This window comes from Mya arenaria, chromosome 10 (assembly GCF_026914265.1).
Source record: "Mya arenaria isolate MELC-2E11 chromosome 10, ASM2691426v1".
In the NCBI taxonomy this organism is placed as follows: Eukaryota; Metazoa; Mollusca; class Bivalvia; order Myida; family Myidae; genus Mya; species Mya arenaria.
This window is the reverse complement of record NC_069131.1, coordinates 3,381,119-3,397,527: the sequence shown is the minus strand read 5'-3', so window position 1 is coordinate 3,397,527 and position 16,409 is coordinate 3,381,119. Positions and strand designations below refer to the sequence as shown.

General features: G+C 32.5%; 1 protein-coding gene across 1 annotated transcript in view; it reads right to left on the bottom strand.

Annotated features, from left to right (window-relative positions):
- The window catches only part of LOC128204221 (uncharacterized), a 51,359-nt gene that overhangs the window by 978 nt on the left and 33,972 nt on the right, over positions 1-16,409 (bottom strand). The window lies entirely within an intron of this gene.

Sequence of the window (16,409 nt, the reverse complement as noted above, 5' to 3'; positions counted from 1 at the left end):
TCCATGGTATCGCTGGTTCTAAAAGCTTCGGCATACTTGTCAAAATAAAGAGTTAATTAGTTTCGCTCGAGTTATTATATTACTTATATGAAGCCAGAACTCGCAATTTACCCTTGGTTTATACTGTTAACGACTCTAGTGGAATAGTCTTATCAACACGCGTGGGCCAAATATCATAGGATCGAGAAGTGTAGCTAACTATTGTCCCAAGATGACTTGTATTGCGCTAAATATTGTCTCAAGATCATTTGTATTGTAGATAAATATTGTCCCAAGATCACTTGTATTGCGCTAAATATTGTCTCAAGATCACTTGTATTGTAGATAAATACTGTCCCAAGATCACTTGTATGTTGCTAAATATTGTCTCAAGATCACTTGTAGTGTAGCTTAATATTGTCTCAAGATCACTTGTATTGTAGATAAATATTGTCTCAAGATCACTTGTATTGTAGATAAATATTGTCTCAAGATCACTTGTATGTTGCTAAATATTGTCTCAAGATCACTTGTATTGTAGATAAATATTGTCTCAAGATCACTTGTAGTGTAGCTAAATATTGTCTCAAGATCACTTGTATGTTGCTAAATATTGTCTCAAGATCACTTGTTTTGTAGCTAAATATTGTCTCAAGATCACTTGTAGTGTAGCTTAATATTGTCTCAAGGTCACTTGTATTGTAGCTAAATATTGTCTCAAGATCACTTGTAGTGTAGCTTAATATTGTCTCAAGGTCACTTGTATTGTAGCTAAATATTGTCTCAAGGTCACTTGTATGTTGCTAAATATTGTCTCAATATTACTTGTATTGAAGCTTTACATTGGCTCAATATTACCTGTATTGTAGCTTAATATTGTCTCAAGATCACTTGTAGTGTAGCTAAATATTGTCTCAAGATCACTTGTATTGTAGCTAAATATTGTCTCAAGGTCACTTGTAGTGTAGCTTAATATTGTCTCAAGGTCACTTGTAGTGTAGCTAAATATTGTCTCAAGGTCACTTGTAGTGTAGCTAAATATTGTCTCAAGGTCACTTGTAGTGTAGCTAAATATTGTCTCAAGGTCACTTGTAGTGTAGCTTAATATTGTCTCAAGATCACTTGTATTGTAGCTAAATATTGTCTCAAGATCACTTGTAGTGTAGCTAAATATTGTCTCAAGATCACTTGTAGTGAAGCTTAATATTGTCTCAAGATCACTTGTAGTGTAGCTTAATATTGTCTCAAGATCACTTGTATTGTAGCTAAATATTGTCTCAAGATCACTTGTAGTGTAGCTTAATATTGTCTCAAGATCACTTGTATTGTAGCTAAGTATTGTCTCAAGATCACTTGTATTGTAGCTTAATATTGTCTCAAGGTCACTTGTATTGTAGCTAAATACTGTCTCAAGATCACTTGTAGTGTAGCTTAATATTGTCTCAAGATCACTTGTATTATAGCTAAATATTGTCTCAAGATCACTTGTAGTGTAGCTAAATATTGTCTCAAGATCACTTGTAGTGTAGATAAATATTGTCTCAAGATCACTTGTAGTGTAGCTTAATATTGTCTCAAGGTCACTTGTAGTGTAGCTTAATATTGTCTCAAGATCACTTGTATTGTAGCTAAATATTGTCTCAAGATCACTTGTAGTGTAGATAAATATTGTCTCAAGATCACTTGTAGTGTAGCTAAATATTGTCTCAAGATCACTTGTAGTGTAGCTAAATATTGTCTCAAGGTCACTTGTAGTGTAGCTTAATATTGTCTCAAGATCACTTGTATTGTAGCTAAATATTGTCTCAAGATCACTTGTATTGTAGCTAAATATTGTCTCAAGATCACTTGTAGTGTAGCTTAATATTGTCTCAAGATCACTTGTAGTGTAGCTTAATATTGTCTCAAGGGCACTTGTATGTTGCTAAATATTATCTCAATATAACTTGTATTGAAGCTTTACATTGTCTCAATATTACCTGTATTGTAGCTTAATATTGTCTCAAGATCACTTGTAGTGTAGCTAAATATTGTCTCAAGGGCACTTGTAGTGTAGCTTAATATTGTCTCAAGATCACTTGTAGTGTAGCTAAATATTGTCTCAAGATCACTTGTAGTGTAGCTTAATATTGTCTCAAGGTCACTTGTATTGTAGCTAAATATTGTCTCAAGGTCACTTGTAGTGTAGCTAAATATTGTCTCAAGATCACTTGTATTGTAGCTTAATATTGTCTCAAGGTCACTTGTATTGTAGCTAAATATTGTCTCAAGGTCACTTGTAGTGTAGCTAAATATTGTCTCAAGGTCACTTGTAGTGTAGCTAAATATTGTCTCAATATCACTTGTAGTGTAGCTTAATATTGTCTCAAGGTCACTTGTATTGTAGCTAAATATTGTCTCAAGATCACTTGTAGTGTAGCTAAATATTGTCTCAAGGTCACTTGTAGTGTAGCTAAATATTGTCTCAAGATCACTTGTAGTGTAGCTAAATATTGTCTCAAGGTCACTTGTAGTGTAGCTAAATATTGTCTCAAGATCACTTGTATTGTAGCTTAATATTGTCTCAAGATCACTTGTATTGTAGCTAAATATTGTCTCAAGGTCACTTGTAGTGTAGCTAAATATTGTCTCAAAGTCACTTGTAGTGTAGCTAAATATTGTCTCAAGATCACTTGTAGTGTAGCTTAATATTGTCTCAAGGTCACTTGTATTGTAGCTAAATATTGTCTCAAGATCACTTGTAGTGTAGCTAAATATTGTCTCAAGGTCACTTGTAGTGTAGCTAAATATTGTCTCAAGGTCACTTGTATTGTAGCTAAATATTGTCTCAAGGTCACTTGTAGTGTAGTTAAATATTGTCTCAAGGTCACTTGTATTGTAGCTAAATATTGTCTCAAGGTCACTTGTAGTGTAGCTAAATATTGTCTCAAGGTCACTTGTAGTGTAGCTAAATATTGTCTCAAGGTCACTTGTATTGTAGCTAAATATTGTCTCAAGATCACTTGTAGTGTAGCTAAATATTGTCTCAAGATCACTTGTAGTGTAGCTAAATATTGTCTCAAGATCACTTGTATGTTGCTAAATATTATCTCAATATTACTTGTATTGAAGCTTTTTATTGTCTCAATATTACCTGTATTGTAGCTAAATATTGTCTCAAGGTCACTTGTAGTGTAGCTAAATATTGTCTCAAGGTCACTTGTATTGTAGCTAAATATTGTCTCAAGATCACTTGTATTGTAGTTTAATATTGTCTCAAGATCACTTGTAGTGTAGCTTAATATTGTCTCAAGGTCACTTGTAGTGTAGCTGAATATTGTCTAAAGATCACTTGTAGTGTAGCTTAATATTGTCTCAAGGTCACTTGTAGTGTAGCTTAATATTGTCTAAAGATCACTTGTAGTGTAGCTTAATATTGTCTCAAGATCACTTGTAGTGTAGCTTAATATTGTCTCAAGGTCACTTGTAGTGTAGCTAAATATTGTCTCAAGGTCACTTGTAGTGTAGCTAAATATTGTCTCAAGGTCACTTGTAGTGTAGCTTAATATTGTCTCAAGATCACTTGTAGTGTAGCTTAATATTGTCTCAAGATCACTTGTATTGTAGTTTAATATTGTCTCAAGATCACTTGTAGTGTAGCTTAATATTGTCTCAAGATCACTTGTAGTGTAGCTTAATATTGTCTCAAGATCACTTGTAGTGTAGCTTAATATTGTCTCAAGATCACTTGTAGTGTAGCTTAATATTGTCTCAAGATCACTTGTAGTGTAGCTAAATATTGTCTCAAGATCACTTGTAGTGTAGCTTAATATTGTCTCAAGATCACTTGTAGTGTAGCTTAATATTGTCTCAAGGTCACTTGTAGTGTAGCTTAATATTGTCTCAAGATCACTTGTAGTGTAGCTTAATATTGTCTCAAGATCACTTGTAGTGTAGCTTAATATTGTCTCAAGATCACTTGTATTGTAAATAAATATTGTCTCAAGATCACTTGTAGTGTAGTTTAATATTGTCTCAAGATCACTTGTAGTGTAGCTAAATATTGTCTCAAGATCACTTGTAGTGTAGCTTAATATTTTCTCAAGATCACTTGTAGTGTAGCTTAATATTGTCTCAAGATCACTTGTATTGTAGATAAATATTGTCCCAAGATCACTTGTATGTTGATAAATATTGTCTCAAGATCACTTGTAGTGTAGATAAATATTGTCTCAAGATCACTTGTATTGTAGATAAATTTTGTCTCAAGATCACTTGTATTGCAGATAAATAGTGTCCCAAGATCACTTGTATGTTGATAAATATTGTCTCAAGATCACTTGTATTGTAGATAAATATTGTCCCAAGATCACTTGTATGTTGCTAAATATTGTCTCAATATTACTTGTATTGAAGCTTTACATTGTCTCAATATTACCTGTATTGTAGCTTAATATTGTCTCAAGATCACTTGTAGTGTAGCTTAATATTGTTTCAAGGTCACTTGCATCGTAGCTAAATATTGTCTCAAGGTCACTTGTATCGTAGCTAAATATTGTCTCAAGGTCACTTGTAGTGTAGCTAAATATTGTCTCAAGGTCACTTGTAGTGTAGCTTAATATTGTCTCAAGATCACTTGTAGTGTAGCTTAATATTGTCTCAAGATCACTTGTAGTGTAGCTTAATATTGTCTCAAGATCACTTGTAGTGTAGCTTAATATTGTCTCAAGATCACTTGTAGTGTAGCTTAATATTGTCTCAAGATCACTTGTAGTGTAGTTTAATATTGTCTCAAGATCACTTGTAGTGTAGTTTAATATTGTCTCAAGATCACTTGTAGTGTAGCTAAATATTGTCTCAAGATCACTAGTATTGTAGCTAAATATTGTCTCAAGATCAATTGTAGTGTAGCTTAATATTGTCTCAAGATCACTTGTAGTGTAGCTTAATATTGTCTCAAGGTCACTTGTAGTGTAGCTTAATATTGTCTCAAGATCACTTGAAGTGTAGCTTAATATTGTCTCAAGATCACTTGTAGTGTAGCTTAATATTGTCTCAAGATCACTTGTAGTGTAGCTAAATATTGTCTCAAGATCACTTGTAGTGTAGTTTAATATTGTCTCAAGATCACTTGTAGTGTAGCTAAATATTGTCTCAAGATCACTTGTAGTGTAGCTTAATATTGTCTCAAGATCACTTGTAGTGTAGCTTAATTTTGTCTCAAGATCACTTTTATTGTAGATAAATATTGTCCCAAGATCACTTGTATGTCGATAAATATTGTCTCAAGATCACTTGTATTGTAGATAAATATTGTCTCAAGATCACTTGTATTGCAGATAAATAGTGTCCCAAGATCACTTGTATGTTGATAAATATTGTCTCAAGATCACTTGTATTGTAGATAAATATTGTCCCAAGATCACTTGTATGTTGCTAAATATTGTCTCAAGATCACTTGTATGTTGCTAAATATTGTCTCAATATTACTTGTATTGAAGCTTTACATTGTCTCAATATTACCTGTATAGTAGCTTAATATTGTCTCAAGATCACTTGTAGTGTAGCTTAATATTTTTTCAAGGTCACTTGTATCGTAGCTAAATATTGTCTCAAGGTCACTTGTATCGTAGCTAAATATTGTCTCAAGGTCACTTGTAGTGTAGCTAAATATTGTCTCAATGTCACTTGTAGTGTAGCTTAATATTGTCTCAAGATCACTTGTAGTGTAGCTTAATATTGTCTCAAGATCACTTGTAGTGTAGCTTAATATTGTCTCAAGATCACTTGTAGTGTAGCTTAATATTGTCTCAAGATCACTTGTAGTGTAGCTTAATATTGTCTCAAGATCACTTGTAGTGTAGCTTAATATTGTCTCAAAATCACTTGTAGTGTAGCTTAATATTGTCTCAAGATCACTTGTATTGTAGTTTAATATTGTCTCAAGATCACTTGTAGTGTAGCTTAATATTGTCTCAAGATCACTTGTAGTGTAGCTCAATATTGTCTCAAGATCACTTGTAGTGTAGCTTAATATTGTCTCAAGATCACTTGTAGTGTAGCTTAATATTGTCTCAAAATCACTTGTAGTGTAGCTTAATATTGTCTCAAAATCACTTGTAGTGTAGCTTAATATTGTCTCAAGATCACTTGTATTGTAGATAAATATTGTCCCAAGATCACTTGTAGTGTAGTTTAATATTGTCTCAAGATCACTTGTAGTGTAGCTTAATATTGTCTCAAGATCACTTGTAGAGTAGCTTAATATTGTCTCAAGATCACTTGTAGTGTAGCTTAATATTGTCTCAAGATCACTTGTAGTGTAGCTTAATATTGTCTCAAGATCACTTGTAGAGTAGCTTAATATTGTCTCAAGATCACTTGTAGTGTAGCTTAATATTGTCTCAAGATCACTTGTAGTGTAGTTTAATATTGTCTCAAGATCACTTGTAGTGTAGCTTAATATTGTCTCAAGATCACTTGTAGTGTAGCTTAATATTGTCTCAAAATCACTTGTAGTGTAGCTTAATATTGTCTCAAGGTCACTTGTAGTGTAGCTTAATATTGTCTCAAGATCACTTGTATTGTAGATAAATATTGTCCCAAGATCACTTGTAGTGTAGTTTAATATTGTCTCAAGATCACTTGTAGTGTAGCTTAATATTGTCTCAAGATCACTTGTAGAGTAGCTTAATATTGTCTCAAGATCACTTGTAGTGTAGCTTAATATTGTCTCAAGATCACTTGTAGTGTAGTTTAATATTGTCTCAAGATCACTTGTAGTGTAGTTTAATATTGTCTCAAGATCACTTGTAGTGTAGCTAAATATTATCTCAAGGTCACTTGTAGTGTAGCTTAATATTGTCTCAAGATCACTTGTAGTGTAGCTTAATATTGTCTCAAGATCACTTGTAGTGTAGCTTAATATTGTCTCAAGATCACTTGTAGTGTAGCTTAATATTGTCTCAAGATCACTTGTAGTGTAGCTTAATATTGTCTCAAGATCACTTGTAGTGTAGCTTAATATTGTCTCAAAATCACTTGTAGTGTAGCTTAATATTGTCTCAAGGTCACTTGTAGTGTAGCTTAATATTGTCTCAAGATCACTTGTAGTGTAGCTTAATATTGTCCCAAGATCACTTGTAGTGTAGTTTAATATTGTCTCAAGATCACTTGTAGTGTAGCTTAATATTGTCTCAAGATCACTTGTAGAGTAGCTTAATATTGTCTCAAGATCACTTGTAGTGTAGCTTAATATTGTCTCAAGATCACTTGTAGTGTAGTTTAATATTGTCTCAAGATCACTTGTAGTGTAGCTAAATATTGTCTCAAGATCACTTCTGGTGTAGCTAAATATTGTCTCAATATTACTTGTAGTGTAGCTTAATATTGTCTCAAGATCACTTGTAGAGTAGCTTAATATTGTCTCAAGATCACTTGTAGTGTAGCTTAATATTGTCTCAAGATCACTTGTAGTGTAGTTTAATATTGTCTCAAGATCACTTGTAGTGTAGTTTAATATTGTCTCAAGATCACTTGTAGTGTAGCTAAATATTGTCTCAAGATCACTTGTAGTGTAGCTTAATATTTTCTCAAGATCACTTGTAGTGTAGCTTAATATTGTCTCAAGATCACTTGTATTGTAGATAAATATTGTCCCAAAATCACTTGTATGTTGATAAATATTGTCTCAAGATCACTTGTATTGTAGATAAATATTGTCTCAAGATCACTTGTATTGTAGATAAATATTGTCTCAAGATCACTTGTATTGCAGATAAATATTGTCCCAAGATCACTTGTATGTTGATAAATATTGTCTCAAGATCACTTGTATTGTAGATAAATATTGTCCCAAGATCACTTGTATGTTGCTAAATATTGTCTCAAGATCACTTGTATGTTGCTAAATATTGTCTCAATATTACTTGTATTGAAGCTTTACATTGTCTCAATATTACCTGTATTGTAGCTTAATATTGTCTCAAGATCACTTGTAGTGTAGCTTAATATTGTTTCAAGGTCACTTGTATTGTAGCTAAATATTGTCTCAAGGTCACTTGTATTGTAGCTAAATATTGTCTCAAGGTCACTTGTAGTGTAGCTAAATATTGTCTCAAGATCACTTGTAGTGTAGCTTAATATTGTCTCAAGATCACTTGTAGTGTAGCTTAATATTGTCTCAAGGTCACTTGTATTGTAGCTTAATATTGTCTCAATATTACCTGTATTGTAGCTTAATATTGTCTCAAGATCACTTGTAGTGTAGCTTAATATTGTTTCAAGGTCACTTGTATTGTAGCTAAATATTGTCTCAAGGTCACTTGTAGTGTAGCTAAATATTGTCTCAAGGTCACTTGTAGTGTAACTTAATATTGTCTCAAGATCACTTGTAGTGTAGCTTAATATTGTCTCAAGATCACTTGTAGTGTAGCTTAATATTGTCTCAAGGTCACTTGTAGTGTAGCTTAATATTGTCTCAAGATCACTTGTAGTGTAGCTTAATATTGTCTCAAGGTCACTTGTAGTGTAGCTTAATATTGTCTCAAGATCACTTGTAGTGTAGCTTAATATTGTCTCAAGATCACTTGTAGTGTAGCTTAATATTGTCTCAAGATCACTTGTAGTGTAGCTTAATATTGTCTCAAAATCACTTGTATTGTAGCTTAATATTGTCTCAAGATCACTTGTATTGTAGCTTAATATTGTCTCAAGGTCACTTGTAGTGTAACTTAATATTGTCTCAAGATCACTTGTAGTGTAGCTTAATATTGTCTCAAGATCACTTGTAGTGTAGCTTAATATTGTCTCAAGATCACTTGTAGTGTAGCTTAATATTGTCTCAAGGTCACTTGTAGTGTAGCTTAATATTGTCTCAAGATCACTTGTAGTGTAGCTTAATATTGTCTCAAGATCACTTGTAGTGTAGCTTAATATTGTCTCAAGATCACTTGTAGTGTAGCTTAATATTGTCTCAAGATCACTTGTAGTGTAGTTTAATATTGTCTCAAGATCACTTGTAGTGTAGTTTAATATTGTCTCAAGATCACTTGTAGTGTAGCTAAATATTGTGTCAATATTACTTGTATTGAAGCTTTACATTGTCTCATTATTACCTGTATTGTAGCTTAATATTGTCTCAAGATCACTTGTAGTGTAGCTTAATATTGTTTCAAGGTCACTTGTATTGTAGCTAAATATTGTCTCAAGGTCACTTGTAGTGTAGCTAAATATTGTCTCAAGGTCACTTGTAGTGTAACTTAATATTGTCTCAAGATCACTTGTAGTGTAGCTTAATATTGTCTCAAGATCACTTGTAGTGTAGCTTAATATTGTCTCAAGGTCACTTGTAGTGTAGCTTAATATTGTCTCAAGATCACTTGTAGTGTAGCTTAATATTGTCTCAAGGTCACTTGTAGTGTAGCTTAATATTGTCTCAAGATCACTTGTAGTGTAGCTTAATATTGTCTCAAGATCACTTGTAGTGTAGCTTAATATTGTCTCAAGATCACTTGTAGTGTAGCTTAATATTGTCTCAAGATCACTTGTAGTGTAGTTTAATATTGTCTCAAGATCACTTGTAGTGTAGTTTAATATTGTCTCAAGATCACTTGTAGTGTAGCTAAATATTGTGTCAATATTACTTGTATTGAAGCTTTACATTGTCTCATTATTACTTGTAGTGTAGCTAAATATTGTCTCAAGGTCACTTGTAGTGTAGCTAAATATTGTCTCAAGGTCACTTGTAGTGTAGCTTAATATTGTCTCAAGGTCACTTGTAGTGTAGCTTAATATTGTGTCAAGATCACTTGTAGTGTAGCTTAATATTGTCTCAAGATCACTTGTAGTGTAGCTTAATATTGTCTCAAGATCACATGTAGTGTAGCTTAATATTGTCTCAAGATCACTTGTAGTGTAGCTTAATATTGTCTCAAAATCACTTGTATTGTAGCTTAATATTGTCTCAAGATCACTTGTATTGTAGCTTAATATTGTCTCAAGGTCACTTGTAGTGTAACTTAATATTGTCTCAAGATCACTTGTAGTGTAGCTTAATATTGTCTCAAGATCACTTGTAGTGTAGCTTAATATTGTCTCAAGGTCACTTGTAGTGTAGCTTAATATTGTCTCAAGATCACTTGTAGTGTAGCTTAATATTGTCTCAAGATCACTTGTAGTGTAGCTTAATATTGTCTCAAGATCACTTGTAGTGTAGCTTAATATTGTCTCAAGATCACTTGTAGTGTAGTTTAATATTGTCTCAAGATCACTTGTAGTGTAGTTTAATATTGTCTCAATATCACTTGTAGTGTAGCTAAATATTGTGTCAATATTACTTGTATTGAAGCTTTACATTGTCTCATTATTACCTGTATTGTAGCTAAATATTGTTTCAAGGTCACTTGTAGTGTAGCTAAATATTGTCTCAAGATTACTTGTAGTGTAGCTAAATATTGTCTCAAGGTCACTTGTAGTGTAGCTAAATATTGTCTCAAGGTCACTTGTATTGTAGCTTAATATTGTCTCAAGATCACTTGTATTGTAGCTTAATATTGTCTCAAGGTCACTTGTAGTGTAGCTTAATATTGTCTCAAGATCACTTGTAGTGTAGCTTAATATTGTCTCAAGATCACTTGTAGTGTAGCTTAATATTGTCTCAAGGTCACTTGTATTGTAGCTTAATATTGTCTCAAGATCACTTGTAGTGTAGCTTAATATTGTCTCAAGGTCACTTGTAGTGTAGCTTAATATTGTCTCAAGATCACTTGTAGTGTAGCTTAATATTGTCTCAAGATCACTTGTAGTGTAGCTTAATATTGTCTCAAGATCACTTGTAGTGTAGCTTAATATTGTCTCAAGATCACTTGTAGTGTAGCTTAATATTGTCTCAAAATCACTTGTATTGTAGCTTAATATTGTCTCAAGATCACTTGTATTGTAGCTTAATATTGTCTCAAGGTCACTTGTAGTGTAGCTTAATATTGTCTCAAGATCACTTGTAGTGTAGCTTAATATTGTCTCAAGATCACTTGTAGTGTAGCTTAATATTGTCTCAAGATCACTTGTAGTGTAGCTTAATATTGTCTCAAGATCACTTGTAGTGTAGCTTAATATTGTCTCAAGATCACTTGTAGTGTAGTTTAATATTGTCTCAAGATCACTTGTAGTGAAGTTTAATATTGTCTCAAGATCACTTGTAGTGTAGCTTAATATTGTCTCAAGATCACTTGTAGTGTAGCTTAATATTTTCTCAAGATCACTTGTAGTGTAGCTTAATATTGTATCAAGATCAATTGTATTGTAGATAAATATTGTCCCAAGATCACTTGTATGTTGATAAATATTGTCTTAAGATCACTTGTATTGTAGATAAATATTGTCTCAGGATCACTTGTATTGCAGATAAATATTGTCCCAAGATCACTTGTATGTTGATAAATATTGTCTCAAGATCACTTGTATTGTAGATAAATATTGTCCCAAGATCACTTGTATGTTGCTAAATATTGTCTCAAGATCACTTGTATGTTGCTAAATATTGTCTCAATATTACTTGTATTGAAGCTTTACATTGTCTCAATATTACCTGTATTGTAGCTTAATATTGTCTCAAGATCACTTGTAGTGTAGCTTAATATTGTTTCAAGGTCACTTGTATTGTAGCTAAATATTGTCTCAAGGTCACTTGTAGTGTAGCTAAATATTGTCTCAAGGTCACTTGTAGTGTAGCTAAATATTGTCTCAAGGTCACTTGTAGTGTAACTTAATATTGTCTCAAGATCACTTGTAGTGTAGCTTAATATTGTCTCAAGATCACTTGTAGTGTAGCTTAATATTGTCTCAAGGTCACTTGTATTGTAGCTTAATATTGTCTCAATATTACCTGTATTGTAGCTTAATATTGTCTCAAGATCACTTGTAGTGTAGCTTAATATTGTTTCAAGGTCACTTGTATTGTAGCTAAATATTGTCTCAAGGTCACTTGTAGTGTAGCTAAATATTGTCTCAAGGTCACTTGTAGTGTAACTTAATATTGTCTCAAGATCACTTGTAGTGTAGCTTAATATTGTCTCAAGATCACTTGTAGTGTAGCTTAATATTGTCTCAAGGTCACTTGTAGTGTAGCTTAATATTGTCTCAAGATCACTTGTAGTGTAGCTTAATATTGTCTCAAGGTCACTTGTAGTGTAGCTTAATATTGTCTCAAGATCACTTGTAGTGTAGCTTAATATTGTCTCAAGATCACTTGTAGTGTAGCTTAATATTGTCTCAAGATCACTTGTATTGTAGCTTAATATTGTCTCAAGGTCACTTGTAGTGTAGCTTAATATTGTCTCAAGATCACTTGTAGTGTAGCTTAATATTGTCTCAAGATCACTTGTAGTGTAGCTTAATATTGTCTCAAGGTCACTTGTATTGTAGCTTAATATTGTCTCAAGATCACTTGTAGTGTAGCTTAATATTGTCTCAAGGTCACTTGTAGTGTAGCTTAATATTGTCTCAAGATCACTTGTAGTGTAGCTTAATATTGTCTCAAGATCACTTGTAGTGTAGCTTAATATTGTCTCAAGATCACTTGTAGTGTAGCTTAATATTGTCTCAAAATCACTTGTATTGTAGCTTAATATTGTCTCAAGATCACTTGTATTGTAGCTTAATATTGTCTCAAGGTCACTTGTAGTGTAGCTTAATATTGTCTCAAGATCACTTGTAGTGTAGCTTAATATTGTCTCAAGATCACTTGTAGTGTAGCTTAATATTGTCTCAAGATCACTTGTAGTGTAGCTTAATATTGTCTCAAGATCACTTGTAGTGTAGCTTAATATTGTTTCAAGATCACTTGTAGTGTAGCTTAATATTGTCGCAAGGTCACTTGTAGTGTAGCTTAATATTGTCTCAAGATCACTTGTAGTGTAGCTTAATATTATTTCAAGGTCACTTGTATTGTAGCTAAATATTGTCTCAAGGTCACTTGTATTGTAGCTAAATATTGTCTCAAGGTCACTTGTAGTGTAGCTAAATATTGTCTCAAGGTCACTTGTAGTGTAGCTAAATATTGTCTCAAGGTCACTTGTATTGTAGCTTAATATTGTCTCAAGATCACTTGTAGTGTAGCTAAATATTGTCTCAAGATCACTTGTATTGTAGCTAAATATTGTCTCAAGGTCACTTGTATTGTAGCTAAATATTGTCTCAAGGTCACTTGTATTGTAGCTTAATATTGTCTAAAGATCACTTGTATTGTAGCTAAATATTGTCTCAAGGTCACTTGTAGTGTAGCTAAATATTGTCTCAAGGTCACTTGTATTGTAGCTAAATATTGTCTCAAGGTCACTTGTATTGTAGCTTAATATTGTCTCAAGGTCACTTGTAGTGTAGCTTAATATTGTCTCAAGGTCACTTGTAGTGTAGCTAAATATTGTCTCAAGATCACTTGTAGTGTAGCTAAATATTGTCTCAAGGTCACTTGTAGTGTAGCTAAATATTGTCTCAAGGTCACTTGTATTGTAGCTTAATATTGTCTCAAGATCACTTGTAGTGTAGCTTAATATTGTCTCAAGGTCACTTGTAGTGTAGCTTAATATTGTCTCAAGGTCACTTGTAGTGTAGCTTAATATTGTCTCAAGATCACTTGTAGTGTAGCTTAATATTGTCTCAAGATCACTTGTAGTGTAGCTTAATATTGTCTCAAGGTCACTTGTAGTGTAGCTAAATATTGTCTCAAGATCACTTGTAGTGTAGTTTAATATTGTCTCAAGATCACTTGTAGTGTAGTTTAATATTGTCTCAAGATCACTTGTAGTGTAGCTAAATATTGTCTCAAGATAACTTGTAGTGTAGCTTAATATTTTCTCAAGATCACTTGTAGTGTAGCTTAATATTGTCTCAAGATCACTAGTAGTGTAGCTTAATATTGTCTCAAGATCACTTGTAGTGTAGCTTAATATTGTCTCAAGGTCACTTGTAGTGTAGCTTAATATTGTCTCAAGGTCACTTGTAGTGTAGCTTAATATTGTCTCAAGATCACTTGTAGTGTAGCTTAATATTGTCTCAAGATCACTTGTAGTGTAGCTTAATATTGTCTCAAGGTCACTTGTAGTGTAGCTAAATATTGTCTCAAGATCACTTGTAGTGTAGTTTAATATTGTCTCAAGATCACTTGTAGTGTAGTTTAATATTGTCTCAAGATCACTTGTAGTGTAGCTAAATATTGTCTCAAGATAACTTGTAGTGTAGCTTAATATTTTCTCAAGATCACTTGTAGTGTAGCTTAATATTGTCTCAAGATCACTAGTAGTGTAGCTTAATATTGTCTCAAGATCACTTGTAGTGTAGCTTAATATTGTCTCAAGATCACTTGTATTGTAGATACATATTGTCCTAAGATCACTTGTATTGTAGATAAATATTGTCTCAAGATCACTTGTATGTTACTAAATATTGTCTCAAGATCACTTGTATTGTAGCTTAATATTGTCTCAAGATCACTTGTATTGCAGATAAATATTGTCCCAAGATCACTTGTATGTTGATAAATATTGTCTCAAGATCACTTGTATTGTAGATAAATATTGTCTCAAGATCACTTGTAGTGTAGCTAAATATTGTCTCAAGATCACTTGTATGTTACTAAATATTGTCTCAAGATCACTTGTATTGTAGCTTAATATTGTCTCAAGATCACTTGTAGTGTAGCTTAATATTGTCTCAAGATCACTTGTAGTGTAGCTTAATATTGTCTCAAGATCACTTGTAGTGTAGCTTAATATTGTCTCAAAATCACTTGTAGTGTAGCTTAAAATTGTCTCAAGATCACTTGTATTGTAGTTTAATATTGTCTCAAGGTCACTTGTAGTGTAGCTTAATATTGTCTCAAGATCACTTGTAGTGTAGCTTAATATTGTCTCAAGATCACTTATAGTGTAGCTTAATATTGTCTCAAGATCACTAGTAGTGTAGCTTAATATTGTCTCAAGATCACTTGTAGTGTAGCTTAATATTGTCTCAAGATCACTTGTATTGTAGATACATATTGTCCCAAGATCACTTGTAGTGTAGCTTAATATTGTCTCAAGATCACTTATAGTGTAGCTTAATATTGTCTCAAGATCACTAGTAGTGTAGCTTAATATTGTCTCAAGATCACTTGTAGTGTAGCTTAATATTGTCTCAAGATCACTTGTATTGCAGATAAATATTGTCTCAAGATCACTTGTATTGCAGATAAATATTGTCTCAAGATCACTTGTATTGCAGATAAATATTGTCCCAAGATCACTTGTATTGCAGATAAATATTGTCCCAAGATCACTTGTATTGTAGATAAATATTGTCTCAAGATCACTTGTATTGCAGATAAATATTGTCCCAAGATCACTTGTATGTTGATAAATATTGTCTCAAGATCACTTGTATTGTAGATAAATATTGTCCCAAGATCACTTGTATGTTGATAAATATTGTCCCAAGATCACTTGTATGTTACTAAATATTGTCTCAAGATCACTTGTATTGTAGATAAATATTGTCTCAAGATCACTTGTATTGCAGATAAATATTGTCCCAAGATCACTTGTATGTTGATAAATATTGTCTCAAGATCACTTGTATTGTAGATAAATATTGTCCCAAGATCACTTGTATTGTAGATAAATATTGTCCCAAGATCACTTGTATGTTACTAAATATTGTCTCAAGATCACTTGTATTGTAGCTTAATATTGTCTCAAGATCACTTGTAGTGTAGCTTAATATTGTCTCAAGATCACTTGTAGTGTAGCTTAATATTGTCTCAAGATCACTTGTAGTGTAGCTTAATATTGTCTCAGAATCACTTGTAGTGTAGCTTAATATTGTCTCAAGATCACTTGTATTGTAGTTTAATATTGTCTCAAGGTCACTTGTAGTGTAGCTTAATATTGTCTCAAGATCACTTGTAGTGTAGCTTAATATTGTCTCAAGATCACTTGTAGTGTAGCTTAATATTGTCTCAAGATCACTTGTATTGTAGTTTAATATTGTCTCAAGGTCACTTGTAGTGTAGCTTAATATTGTCTCAAGATCACTTGTAGTGTAGCTTAATATTGTCTCAAGATCACTTGTAGTGTAGCTTAATATTGTCTCAAGATCACTTGTAGTGTAGCTTAATATTGTCTCAAGATCACTTGTAGTGTAGCTTAATATTGTCTCAAGATCACTTGTAGTGTAGCTTAATATTGTCTCAAGATCACTTGTAGTGTAGCTTAATATTGTCTCAAAATCACTTGTAGTGTAGCTTAATATTGTCTCAAGGTCACTTGTAGTGTAGCTTAATATTGTCTCAAGATCACTTGTATTGTAGATAAATATTGTCCCAAGATCACTTGTAGTGTAGTTTAATATTGTCTCAAGATCACTTGTAGTGTAGCTAAATATTGTCTCAAGATCACTTGTAGTGTAGCTAAATATTG